This window comes from Bubalus bubalis, chromosome 9 (assembly GCF_019923935.1).
Source record: "Bubalus bubalis isolate 160015118507 breed Murrah chromosome 9, NDDB_SH_1, whole genome shotgun sequence".
NCBI lineage: Eukaryota > Metazoa > Chordata > Mammalia > Artiodactyla > Bovidae > Bubalus > Bubalus bubalis.
This window is the reverse complement of record NC_059165.1, coordinates 7981812-7994897: the sequence shown is the minus strand read 5'-3', so window position 1 is coordinate 7994897 and position 13086 is coordinate 7981812. Positions and strand designations below refer to the sequence as shown.

Here is a 13086-nt window from a genome sequence, read left to right as displayed (position 1 = left end):
GGCCTTTGTAATTGCCTGCACCTCTGTCAGTGATTCTTTATAGTGATGTGTGTCCCAGACAGTTGGGATTCTAATTCAGGAAGGAGGTCTGGGGTTAGGCCCTCTCTCCTTTTCTAATCTTCCTGATTCTAACATGCACCACCAGGATCAACTTGTATGAAACATTTTATATGCTGTTTTGCATACATTTGTGTTCAAGTTTGGTTTTCCCAGGTAAGCAGCAACTATTAAATGAATTATAAAGCTAACCGAAAAAAAAAATCTATAAAATAGGAGTCTTAGAAATTAAAACTTGACATTAAAGTTTTACAAAAAAGTTCCATTTGTTCAGGATTTAATTCAATGCAGTTAATTTAACAGTTTTTTAAAAGTACTATGTGTTTTCTATTTATTTATTTATTTTATTTGTTTTTTTAAATTTAATTTAATTTTATTTTTAAATTTTACATAATTGTATTAGTTTTGCCAAACATCAAAATGAATCTGCCACAGGTATGATTTATTTTTTAATTGGAGAAAAATTACTTTATGATGTTGTGTTGGTTTCTGCCATACAGCAATGCAAATAAGCCATAATTATACATATATCCCCTCTCTCTTAAGCCTCCCACCCCTCTAGGTCATCTACAGATAAATGGATAAAGAACATGTGGTATATATCTACAATGGAATAGTACTCAGCCATAAAAAGAATGAATGGAAGTCAATTCTGGTGAGATGGATGAACCTAGAGCCTGTTATACAGAGTGAGGGGAAATCAGAAAAAGAAAAACAAATATATATCAGCACAGATATACGGAAGCTATAAAAATGGTATTGATGAACCTATTTGCAGGGAAGGAAGGGAGACGCAGATGTAGACAGACATGTGGACACAGTGGAGAAGGAGAGAGTGGGGTGAGTATATACACCATCGTGTGTGAAACAGGTGACTGGTGAGAAGCCAATTTTTTTTTTTTTTAATTTATTTTATTTTTATTTATTTATTTTTTAATTTTATTTTATTTTTAGACTTTACATAACTGTATTAGTTTTGCCAAATACCGATTTTTAACACAGCACTCTAGAAGTTCTTTGTGTTACGTGTTGTGAAGGCTTTCACACTGAGTAAAACATGGCCCTTGTCCTCAGAGAGCTGGTAACGTGGAAAGTGGGACAAAACAAAGCAGAATGCCATCATAAAAGGAAATTTTGAAGTTAGGTAAAAATTAATAATAATTATTGTGTGTGCTGAATCACTTCAGTTGTGTCCTACCTTTTGTGACCCTATGGACTGTTGCCCGCCAGGCTCCTCTGTCCATGGGATTCTCCAGGCAAGAATACTAGAGTGGACTGCCATGCCCTCCTTCAGGGGATCATTCCCAACCCAGGGATCAAACCCATGTCTCCTATGACTCCTGCATTGGCAGGTGGGCTCTTTGCCACTAGTGCCACCTGGGAAGCCCCAGTAATACTTTATTATTATTATTATTGCCATAAAAAGGCTATCAATGACCAAAGAATAAAGAACGCAGTATAACATACCTGATACCCAAATACCACTGTGTGATTTACAATATTCTTTGGATGCCTATGGAAGAAGTGTGAGCTCTCCTTCTCTGCCAGTGTGTTAAAAACCAGAAGAGTCTGTTTTTGTGGGAGGGAACCAGACATACTAAAAATGAGAAATTGAAATGGTTTTCAAAGAAAGTACACGTTGCAAATGAAGGGAAGGCCTGAAGTAGAGTTAAAAAACTGGAGAAATAAGATGGTAGAAAAGAGGAGAAAACTGGAGGTTAATCCTGGGTGTCAGAATTTTATGGCTTTGCTCAGATTAGTACTTCCAGGAAATATTCACAGGCAATATTCTAGGTGCATATAAAGAGGCTGTGACCGAGGGACAACTCAGAAATAACTAAAAAATATTGGGGGATCAGTTCAGTTCAGTTCAGTCGCTCAGTTGTGTCTGATTCTTTGCGACCCCATGAATCGCAGCACGTCAGGCCTCCCTGTCCATCACCAACTCCCGGAGTTCACTCAGACTCACGTCCATTGGGGGATGATATATTATATAAAATGGATATTAAAAAAAGCAATTCCTAAAGTCCAAACTATTCTTCAGTGTCAAAATTCTTTCTCTTTTTAGTAATTAATTCAGGAGGGGTAGATACTATATAGCTGTGCATCATGGTGGGTCACTAAGAACTACACAATGATGTTGTCTGATTTTGCCATCTAACAGAAGCTTGTCATATGGTTTTTTTTTTTTTTCCCTAGTGAAGTAATCTCAACTTTGCTAAAACCTAGATTTACTGTCTGGCATTGTTCTTTCAGGCTCTCACTTTATGAGGCTCCATGCGTTTTCGATCCTAACAGGAACCTGCTTTTGTTATTATCTTTCTGGATAAGTGACTCCTTTTACTCAATGATGCCCTGATGTGGATTAGGCCAACTAATGTGAATTAGTTCCACATTAGACTTGTGTATTTAGGGGCAAGTGCAGTTTGTAAAGAAGGTGGAATTATGCCTTGATAAAGAATGTCTGCTGCTGCTGCTGCTAAGTCGCTTCAGTTGTGTCTGACTCTGTGCGACCCCATAGACGGAGCCCACCAGGCTCCCCCGTCCCTGGGATTCTCCAGGCAAGAACACTGGAGTGGGTCGCCATTTCCTCCTCCAATGCATGAGTGTGAAAAGTGAAAGTGAAGTCGCTCAGTCATGTCTGACTCAGTGACCCCATGGACTACAGCCTACCAGGCTCCTCCATCCATGGGATTTTCCAGGCAAGAGTACTGGAGTGGGGTGCCATTGCCTTCTCCTAAAGAATGTCTAGGTAGGCAATTTCTTTTCGAAAATGCTTATCTTTTGTATTCTGTGTAACAGGCCCCAGGATGCATCCTTTCAGTTCCTAATTAGTGAGTGTTTGTTATAGGCCGAGTCGTAGTGTAGTTTCCACATTAACTGTATGGTGGTAAAGAAGCTTCCAAGCCAAGCTGAACGTTTATTAAACAAGGGAGTCAGTACATGAATAAGATAACTGCTAAAAGGAAACAAGACAAGTGATGGCATGAAAAGTGATGTGGTTGGTCAGGATCAGGCGGAGACTTAGGTGGATTGGTCAGGGACAGCCTCTCTGAGGAGGGGACATTTAAAAATGGAATGACAAGGACAGTGACATGTGAAGATCTGGTGGGGATCTGAATGTTCCAAGCACGGGGAGCCAGCACAGCAGATCAGCAGCTGGTAGGGGAACAAGGCTATGCTCAGAAAGAAACTTGCTGGCCATTTCCCCATATTGACTCTGCAGAGAAGTCTGTGTAAACCGTCTTTAATCCATGAGCCATTAAACACGTCTCCTTACTTGACAGTCCTACAGCTATCTTTCTAAAATTTGACCTTTAATTCTGAAAACCAAGACAATTTCTCAATTGTAAGAAGACAAATGATTAATATTGTTCTTACATTTATGCCCTTTTTATTTCCTAGAAGAAAAAAATTCAATGTCAAGCAAGGGCACTGTTTAGAGAGTCTTCTAAAGCTCTAGTCTACATAATAACCCAAGGAAGTAATATAAGAGCACTGCTAATTTGGTACTTTCTACTAGTCAGATTTGGCAGTTAGGTGAGGAGCAAACATATGTTATCCCACACTGATTCTGAACATATACTTTTAGGTACAGAAGGCCAGATCTAGGTTTTGTGGTTTATATAAATGAATTAAAGCACGAGTGTGGACCAGGAATTAAAGTGGAATATAGAAATATCTATTAATCAAGTCATCATTAATCACAAAGTCTTAATTTAAAAATTAAGGCAATTATCTGTAAAACACCTTGTGAGATTTACATATTTTAAAAAATTTAGGTGTGTATAATTGCACACACATAGGCACACAGATAAGATTTTTATTTAGTTCTTTCCATTTGGCAAAGCAGTATTACTCCAGTTTGATGGATGAGAAAACTGAAGTTCGAACCTCTTAAGTGACTTAAACATGTTTATAGTGTAAAACTAGGATTTAAACCCAGCTATTTCTAATTCCAAAGTCCATCCTTTTTTGCTATGACACACTGAATTTTCAGATTTTGATAAACCTGAAGACTTTCATTTATTTGTTTTGTTTGTGGTTCTGCTAACTAAATGAAAAGTATAAATAAATTACCAGAGAGAAAATTTTACTTAACCTCTTAAACAATAAGCAGTTTTCTAGACCTCTGAAAGTGTTTAGTCACATAGAACTGATACCCACAAAACAAAACAAAAAATTTGTTATATAAAATTATGTTTTATGTTATTGAGGCAGAATTGCCAAATAGTTCTTGGAAATATTTTGTTATTCTTGTATAATTATTATGGGATGTAAAGTTAATGTTTATGAGCACTCACAATGTTTCAGAATGCAGTGTGCAAAATTCTTTGTAACTGTGGTCTCCTTTAATCTGTCCCAGTTTATAGTCAGGGAACCCGAGGTACTGTGAATGTAAGTAACCAAGGTAAATGAGAGAGCTGGGGTCACATGGTTCCTAAGTGCCAACCTGTCATGTTACTGTGGTCTCTACAACCTTTGTAGTTTGAAAGCATTAGCATTTCTTTATAGATGGACAGAATAATTATGGTCTTTCAGTCTTTCAGATGGCACTTCTTTTTACCTGGCTTTAAAGTGAAATTTATCCTGTTTATAATAAAATCTAGATTCTTCTTTTACATATGTAAACTTTATATATCCCTTTTAATCTTTTCCCAGGAAATTTTGGAAGATTTCAGGCCATTAGTGTCATTTATAGTTAACTGAAGTTTATTAGGTGGAAGCCTTAAAGATTAAATACCTTTCTTATTATTTATCATCAAACCTACTGTTGTAGTGGAGCAAGGTATTAGCACCTGGGGAAAATAGAACCACTGGTTGTTTGATGGAGATAAATTCCTATAAAGGCCTTGAAGTTCAGTATGAACTTCATCCCTGCTTTTGATTGATTTATAAGTGGATCGGGCTTCCCATTCATAATGCAACAGAGTGAATCCTCTGGTGGGTATATTGGGAGCCACAGTTTTGAAAGTTTGTGATAATTCATCACTATGATTTAAACTTTCAAAATTATTCATTTCCGTTTCTACTGCTGGAAATGTTTTACTTTAATTAAAAACTTTTCAGTCCCCAGCATGCGTCATATGCATGGCATTGTTAATCTATATTTTCAGTTCATGGCTTTAAGCTGTGTCCACAATTGCAACTTGCATTCTCAGCAACTAGATGTGTGGTTACCCAGAAAGCTAGCCACTAAATGTGACTGCCTTGATAGAACTCAAACAGCATGTTGTAACAATGGTAGGCCAGCATATCCCTTTCAGATACAGGTAGCATGTTAAAAAAATTTCCCTATCAAGTCCTATGAGCTAAGAAATCAATGTTTTTTTATGAGGAAAGATTTGGAAAAAGAAACGAAGCCACTGAGATCAATCCTGGTTTTATTTAAGTAAAATGAATGCCCCTATGTTGAAGGAATATTTTCAATCTTGTTGAAGAGGTAAATAAGAAACTGTTTCACCTTCAAGATGCAGCTTGCACATGTGATGGAAAATTACTGAAGAGAAGCAGTCACATTTCAGAGTCTCAAACTGTTAGAAAGTGAGAGCAGTTTCTCTCCATGGAATTGTTACTGTGAAAAAACAGGCTAGCTTGTAACACTGGGGTGCTTGATTTCAAGTCCAAGTTTATATTGGGCCTTCAACAAGGTGTGGAACTGTAATAGGATGTGGTGGTTTGATATAAGGTAGGTTATAAGTCTAACCTTTAAAAGCCCATAGCATTCTCCTGAGAATTCTTTTTTTCTGATTTTTCTCTGGCAAGAAACCCATGGGGGTCATTGTTAGATATTCTGAGTTGTTAAATAAAATAAATATGAAACAATTACTATTGGATGGGAACATTTCCCTAGCATCTCTACTGTGGTATATCTTTGGCATGATTAAATTGTTGGTAAAAAAAAATATATATATATACACACACACAGACACACACATACACACACACACATATATATATATATATATCATAGACACCTTGATACTCCTGATAACTTTGGGACAGTGTGAACTGCATTTTATTATCTTAGAATATAGCCTTTCGCCTCATACTGTCTTCAGAAATGAGATAAGAATAAGACCAATTATAATAAGAAGACCCAAGGCTCCTGGGATTTGGTCCTCACTGGGTAAGATTTTAGGGAAATCCCAATTAATCTGATTTAACGTCTACGAGAAAGTAATTTCTAGACAACTCTAATACAGATTTTTCATTGCTTTATGAAATCCTCAGTGTTCCAGTCTATAATTACTGCCTTGCTGACACATGAATGAAGATCTACCATGATCACAGTATGTTCCAGGCATGTTTACTTTGGTAGACCCCACTTCTTATTATATCAAATTCTAGTCCTAATGCACTTACTATAATGCATTTCATTAAATTGATTTTAATGTAAAATTTAATATAATTTTATTTTAGAAGGATACATTATTTTTTGTGGACATTCTTTGAATATATATATATATATATATATTTAAAATTTTTGAAGACAGTGGTATATAATTTGGTGAGGAGACTTGGAAAGCTAACAGATCTTAGGTTTTGTGTTTGCAATGGCTAATGCAAAAAATGTCCCTAATTATGAAAAGCTGGTCTAAACTATTGTGGTTCTGTACGGAGGTCTAAGATAGCCATTGCAAAGCTAGTTTCACGGTTCTTATAGCAACGTTGGTAAGTGTTTGCTCCCACTTTTGTAAGAAGTAATGTTGAAATGCTTGGGCTTCTTGAGACAAAATGCTGTTACCTTGAGGACCATGTAACTGACAGAATCAGTGTCGTAAATCCCAGGTGAAACTGCTACTTGATATGGAACAAGTATTACCCAGAGGCTAGTTTTTCAGTGTAACACATAAAATGATCCTTGGTTAATCTCACAGGTGCACACACATGTATGTATGTATGTGTAACCTTTTTAACATGACCATATTATATATCTTTATAGACAGCAGATAGAAGCCGTCCCACCCCCCACCTACACTGTAGACACTGAAGAATTTTTTTTTTTTTAAAGGTTGAACCTTGTGGATCAAAGATGAGGCAGGAGATATAAGATGGATTAAAGTTAAAATGAAGATAAATTCCTGAAGGCAAACAAAGGCATGAGAAAACGCAGAGAGCTTTCAAGGTTAAATAGAGTGATAATCTCAAAAGCCAAATGAATTTAGAGTTCTATTCTACTTTATCACCACCTTTCACAAATAAGACCCTAAACAGATACCTGGGTGAATATGATGAGCTGCTGCAGTAGCTCACCACAGAAATTCCATATCTATCATCTAATTGCCTCTTTCTTACAGTTTTTCTCTTATGTTAAAAAAAGACTCATTTTGAGATTATTTTAATGAATCATTGATATTTGGGTCATCCAATATAATGTGTATATTGTTTTTTAGCTCACATCATTGGCTCTTAATTGTAGGCACCATTTTTTAATTAGAGAATGAATATTTAAGTTGTCTGAAAGTGGTTAATGCCCTGATATAGAATTCTGTGCCAAAGTAGCTGGATTTTGAGTTTAAAGTCTCTGTAGAACAGCTAGTTTGACTGTGGTGTTAGCTGAAGATTTTCCTCCTCTTTCATTAATCTTTTCCTGTATACTTGCTGAATGCCTTTAGATCACTCATGACCTGGTCACTGAGGAACTTGCCAGCTAGCAGTTGACCAGTATGTGTCCTTTGTTTTGTATTCTGGATGATCTGATGGGTCGTCAGGTCAATGCCCAACTGTATTAGAAATAATAGCTGTAAGTGAAATCATGGTGAGCCTTTAAAAGCCCATAAAATGGGTGAAAAGCCATTTGATCACATGTAATGTTCAGGAAATACCCTAGGAGAAGTTTGGTTGTGTGAAACATAACAAGTGCATATACTTTAACTAATCCTGGCCACTGACTTATATTTTATATCAATGCTGAGTTTTCAGCATTGTTGAATTTGATTTTTTAAAGCTAGGATAATTGGGAAGAAGATTATTGCAGTGGAGATGGTGCACAGCATCTTCCTTTGACTGCTAACATTTCTTTATGGGCCACACAGCTCTACCGGTAGTTTCAAAAAGAAAGTATGTATTGTGTTAGCATTATTTGACTGTCTTCTAGTAGAAGATACATCATGTGGGAAATTTACATTTTAAGAATGTTATGGGTAAGAAAAATCTCCTGTCCAAAGTTAGAGTTTATAAAAATTAGAATGAGTAAGACAGTTATTCCAGAACCGAGAATATGAACTTTTGTTTCCAAGGGGAACATATAGTTAACAAGGAGAATAAAGAAAAAGGGTTTGTGTTAAGGAAGACAGACTTTTTAGGCATCTCATTATTTATGACAAATGTCTAAACCTTTGAAAGCACAGCATTGGCCTGAAAAAGTAAATCTAGACACAGTATGAGCAGATAGATGTGGGACCCACCTTTATTTTTTTGAAATTGGAACTGAGCTAGCAGTTTGCTAGGTAATCGTGCCTGCTTGCTGACAGTGGAAATTCTCCACACAACCAGACTGATCCTGCCCTGAGAACAGCACAGTTGAGTCTGAGTGGGTGGGGAGGGGCAAGGCGAGCCCAGATAAGTCCGGAGATGGCAACAGTGCTACTGCATTGAGAACCGACTAGAGGGGCGGGCCTTGGGCTCGTGCAATTCCGAATAATTGACAGCGGTGTTCTGAGAGTGCCGCTGGGCTGCTTGGAGGAACTGGAGATGATGTTAGAAGGTATATGGGTACAACATGTAAAAACTCCAAGCCACGTTTTAGAAAGAGAAACACTTTAAATATATATATATATATATATATATTTTTTTTTTTTTTTTTCCTAATTAGATTAGGGAGAGAGGAAAAAAGCAAAACCAAACCTCAGTGTGGTGCTAATGTGTCCTAACTAGCCACTGGCACTTGCTGTCTCCCTGTTGCATAATCCGGAGGCTGACCTGGGCAAACAGCTGCATCTAGCAAGATGTTTATGTCCATTTTAAATGACACATGGTATTGGCTTTTCACGTAAAATAAAGGTAGAAAGTTTTTTTTAAGTGAATTTATTTAAGTAAAAATAATGATACTATTTAAATTAGAATACAAGTATATGAGTCTAGGTGTTATCGAGATAAGACACAAGTCAAGACAGCAGTATGCAAGAGAGGGTAGTTTAGCCAACACTGGTGTAGAGAGGTGCTTCAAGCCCTCTCTTATTTATGAGAGATTTTGGAGATGTTTTGCCAAACAGCATGTGCTAAAGCTTTCCTTTGTGCTTCCACCTTCTAAGGGTCAGAACTCCGTACACTGGGAGGCAGGCAGAACTCTGCTTGTTCAACACTAGGGGAAACAATCAAATAGTTGAAATGGAAGCTTGGATAAACCACTCTTGAAATAAAAAGGAAACGCAATACTATTTTCATGTCCGTACACTCACACTTGGAATGAATTAGCTTGCAATAGTCATGTTTATAGTCAGAAAATGAAAAAAAAAAAAAGGCTTTTCTATTGACTTTTTTTAAACATATGAAGTTTATTTTATACATTGGGTATTTAAAAATAAAACATATTTGGTAACAATTGAAGAAAATATAGCTAAAATTTAGCTGTATTTTAAAAGAAAAATTGTAAGTATATTCTATAATCTTCAGTATATCATAATATAAGCCTTTGTCAAAAAAATTCCATTGAGGAACAGTGATTTTTGAGTGGTCTGGGTTCATATCTAAGAGTCCAGAAATAGGATGTATTCATTTCTTTACTCTGACTCCTGCTTGCACTTTTCTTACAGGACCAGGGTCATCTAAGAAATTAACACTCAGCAAGTTATATGATATTTCAGCAAGTAGCTAACTCATAAATTTAGAGATTGCCACTTAAGTGGACAGTGAATGTAAATGGATTATTTTATGGAGACTTTGAGGCCTCTAATAACTTTCTGTAAAGATGACTTGATATATGAAGGGAGCTTTTGCACAGCTGATTTATTTGCTGTATGCTTTTTACCCTCAGCACATGGGCATTAAAATAAATGCCTTGAGTGCTTAACTAAATCTAGAAGGGCTGTGTTAAGTATGGTTTGGAAAAAAAGTTGAATTGGATGACAAGCTTATAAAAATATTAAAAGGAAATATTTTTATATCCATTGGGCTCTACTGGGAGCAGATTGGCTCAAAGTAGATCTCAACGGTTATATTTTCATGTTCACCCCCTGCCCTGAAATTGCTGTCTCTTCTATGAAAGCTGAGTGCTGAAGAATTGATGCTTTTGAACTGTGGTGTTGAAGAAGACTCTTGAGAGTCCCTCAGTGATCCAACCAGTCCATTGTAAAGCAAATCAGTCCTGAATATTCATTGGAAGGACTGATGCTGAAGCTGAAACTCCAATACTTTGGCCACCTGATGCGAAGAACTGACTCATTGGAAAAGACCCTCATGCTGGGAAAGATTGGGGGCAGGAGGAGAAGGGGATGAAGAGGATGAGATGGTTGGATGACATCACCGACTCAATGGACTTGAGTTTGAGTAAACTCCGGGAGTTGGTGATGGACGGGGAGGCCTGGCGTGTTGCAGTCCATGGGTCACAAAGAAGCAGACACGACTGAGTGACTGAACTGAACTGAACTATCAGCTTGCTTTTTTGTTTCCTCCCTAAATACCCTTTGGCTTCCCAGGTGGCACAGTGGTAAAGAATCTCCCTCTGGCCAGTGTAGGAGGTGCAAGAGATGCGGGTTTGATCCTTGGGTTGGGAAGATCCCTTGGAGTAGGAAATGGCAACCCACTCCATATTCTCACCTGGAGAATTCCATGGACAAAGGAGCCTGGGAAGCTACAGTCCATGAAGTTGCAAAGAGCCAGACATGACTGAGCTCACACAAAAATACCCTTTACCTATTTTACTATGTATTACAGTTATTGATGTATGCCTTGGTTTTTAAGCTCTGTATCTTACATATCTTACTCAACTCCCAAGATGGTGTCTTACTGGTAGTAGTCTTTCAATTAATGCTTTCTAAATTATTTTAAGTTTTGAAAGCTGCTTAGCTTGAATCCTTTTTACCACTTGCTATTGGAGTGGCTTTGGAAAAGCTGCTCAGTGTTTTTAACGCTTCGTTTCTCCACCTAAATTGGGGTATTGAATTGGGGTATTAATAGTACCTGTCTTTTAGAGTTGCTATGAACAATCCCTACAGCCAAATACAGGAAGGAAGTCAATACATTTTAGATTTTTAATTTTGGTGATGATATCCAAGTTCTTATTTCAGAGATGACTTTTACAGATTGTAGTAGTGGGAAGAAAACTGGACTGAAATCCAGGAATCTATATTTTCATCTTGCTTCTATTGGTATTTATATAACCTTAGCCTTAGGAAGAATATTTCCTAAGTTTGTTTCCTCATTTATAAATATGAGGGTGTTTGGATATGATGTCTCTATACTCTTTCCATTAAAAAATTTTTATGACTTTTATTCTGTTTGTTCTTAATTGAAGAACATTCTAAAAATACAAGTAGAATATGACCATTTAGGAGGTATTGCATAATCTATCTATGATAGATCGTACTTGATTAAAAGTTGAAAAATATTAGGGTCTTATTGAGACTACTGTAATTAAATAATCATTTAATCTGTCAGTCTCATTTATATAAGTGAAAGTAAGATGCATGCTTATTTTGTGGAACTTAACATTTTTATCTGTTTACCAGAAGCCAAAGCTGAACAGATTAGGTGAAGTTACTAAACCAGGTATTAGTACAACTGAATAAAAGGTCATACAAAGTTAATGGACGTATCATTTCCCCAAAAGACAGTTAAGGTAACCCTTTGGTGACTTCTTTGGATTCATTATGCTTCTCTTCGGATAACTGCTGAAGAGTTGAGTTGTTCTTCTGAGGGTCTATCTTTGACTTAGGTTTCAAGGAAAATTGACATTTAAATCTTTATGATCCAGAGGCTGAACATATTCATTCACCTAATTAATGAATATCTTTTAAGTGGAATAACAAGATAATATTTAATTTATACTGTACCAGCAGTACTTAAAGAAATCCAAAATCTTGCTTGAAGAAGTCAGCAAATGTGGTGGTCATATGGGGAAATAAGGGTAGCTAACTGATTTTTAGTAGGCATGTGATTTATTCCAACTTGCAAGTAACATAATCTGACTTTTCTATTAAATTACAAATGAAAATATTTCACCCACTTCTATGAATCCATCCTTCAAAAGGGAAAGTATCAGAATATAACGATGTTTGAAGGTGTTTATTTTGTCATTGTTGGATCTTGCGAAAGAAGAGAAGCAAAGGAGGTGACTGGACAGGAGAAGCCTCACACTGCAGCATAGCTGGAGCAGGAGATCAACAACCGACTGAGTATCGCCAAACATCTGCTGCTGCTGCTGCTGCTAAGTCGCTTCAGTCGTGTCCGACTCTGTGCGACCCCATAGACGGCAGCCCACCGGGCCCTGCCGTCGCTGGGATTCTCCAGGCAAGAACACTGGAGTGGGTTGCCATTTCCTCCTCCAATGCATGAAAGTGAAAAGTGAAAGTGACATCGCTCAGTCGTGTCCAACTCTTAGCGACCCCATGGACTGCAGCCTACCAGGCTCCTCCGTCCATGGGATTTTCCAGGCAAGAGTACGATAACCAAATCCATGAGGTTCCATGCAGAGTACTAGAAAAAACAGAATTAAAGAACAAGTAGGACTTTAAGGAAGTACGATATCCTTAAAGAAATAAAATGAGTTAATGCAACCATGTAGCAGTAACAGGCTGTTAGGGGAAAAAAGTTGATCATTTAGAGATCATCAAAATAAAAAGAAGCTCAATAAGTGGGCTGAATAGTGGGATAAACATAGATGAAGTTTAATTAGATCTTAAGAAGACTGAATGAAAGATTTCATCTAGAATTCAGCACAAAGACAAAAAGATGAAAAGTACAAAATAAATGATTCTTGTGGGTTTAAAAATTGCCATATCCATTTGAAAGTTTTCCAAGAGGAGAAAAATTTCTGACAGTGCCCATATACCTGAATACTCTCAAACATGGATTATTATTTTTAAA

General features: G+C 36.9%; 1 long non-coding RNA gene across 1 annotated transcript in view; it reads left to right on the top strand.

The window, feature by feature from the left end:
• The first annotated feature begins 662 nt into the window (after positions 1-662).
• LOC112586805 overlaps positions 663-13086 on the top strand; it is a 64712-nt gene continuing 52288 nt past the window's right edge. Inside the window, exon 1 of the long non-coding RNA XR_006553137.1 lies at positions 663-897. This is a non-coding gene — a long non-coding RNA (uncharacterized LOC112586805). The remainder of the gene's footprint in view (positions 898-13086) is intronic.